The sequence below is a fragment of the Priapulus caudatus genome, unplaced genomic scaffold (genome assembly GCF_000485595.1).
Source record: "Priapulus caudatus unplaced genomic scaffold, Priapulus_caudatus-5.0.1 Scaffold265, whole genome shotgun sequence".
NCBI lineage: Eukaryota > Metazoa > Priapulida > Priapulimorpha > Priapulimorphida > Priapulidae > Priapulus > Priapulus caudatus.
In genome coordinates, this window is record NW_014577326.1 from 280,040 (window position 1) to 281,397 (window position 1,358).

Genomic DNA, 1,358 nt, shown 5'->3' on the forward strand with positions numbered 1-1,358 from the left:
AGAGAGAGAGAGAGAGAGAGAGAGAGAGAGAGAGAGAGAGAGAGAGAGAGAGAGAGAGAGAGAGAGTCAGAGGGAGAGCGGTTTACGATCTCAGTGGCCGTCGATTGTGTTCAGGGAAAAGCAGTTGCTGGTTGATTGGTTGGTTGGTGCTTGGTGGGTAGTTGATGGGTGTTTAAATTCGTGGTTAGTAAGAAGTGGTTTGGTTCGTCAGTTGATAGTTGATGGAGGGATGGATGGGTTGTTGGGGCCTGGGGGGTGCCTGCTTAGTGGAGGGACCTGGGTTGCCTGGATTGCACAGGAACTATATTCTGCTGCCTATCTTTCTGTCTCTCTGATACAGTGTTTCCCACTCATCGATGGTGTTCCACCCTCTAATATGTTGATTTATGAAATTATAAGACACCGTGCACCCTGCCTGGTTGTTATGATAGCAGCACCCAACACACTATTTTTAAATTGGAGAGAAAATATTTGAAAAAGCAAGAAATTAACTGGAAGTAAAAACGCTTAATGTGCGCATGCGCATCTCGAAGCGCAGCGGATAGTATAACGCGTGTACTTAGCAGGAGAGGAATGCTATTGAGGTCGTACATCGTGCTTGCTTTTATTTTGCGCATATTAGCACCACGTTGTTATTGTTCGCTAATCTACCCATCTCTATTGTCTGATGTTAATATATCGTTTGGGTGTGCGTTTACATTCAACCGCAATCTTTCTTCCTCTCATTCCGGGCGAGTCTCCCGGCCGCATCCACTCGATGTAAGTTATTTTTAGGAGGAAATCTTCGCTCTTTCGTTTCTTTCCGGCTGCTTCTTTTATTTCACGTTTTTGAGATATTTCGTAGAAGGGAATTGCCTCCCATTATCTGCTTGATGCATCGACCTCGTTCTCGGTTTTCGTTTCTCGTTTAGGAAATAGAGTAGGTGGCGTTGCTGAATTAGGTCACAGTTCTTCCCTACATATGTCCGGTCTGTGAATGATGCGTGTGCACGTCATTCATTACATACGAATCAGAAGTAGATAATAGGGAAATAGGGACAATCATAGGGGTCCCTATTATCTACTTCCGATACGAATGTATACGTACACGACACACTGAGTCAGCGCTGTGGGATGGAGCTGCGGCTCTACAAACAGACCTGTAGCAGCTACCCTGTACCTGCTATATAATAACTGCTAATAGTTACATAACCAATCCCATGCTATTTATCACCATAATCAAACCCTCCCCGTAATAAACCGCTCCCCTGATGCAGCCCTCCCCTTGATGCAGCCCTCCCGCTGATGCAGCCCTCCCCCTGATGCAGCTCTCCCCCTGATGCAGCCCTCCCCCTGATGCAGCCCTCCTCTTGATGCAG

The 1,358-nt window shown here is 46.6% G+C and overlaps 1 protein-coding gene across 2 annotated transcripts in view; it reads left to right on the forward strand.

The window, feature by feature from the left end:
- Nucleotides 1-1,358, forward strand: part of LOC106808282 (protein phosphatase 1 regulatory subunit 16A-like) — a 126,356-nt gene that overhangs the window by 82,931 nt on the left and 42,067 nt on the right. The gene's annotated exons all lie outside the window — the stretch shown is intronic.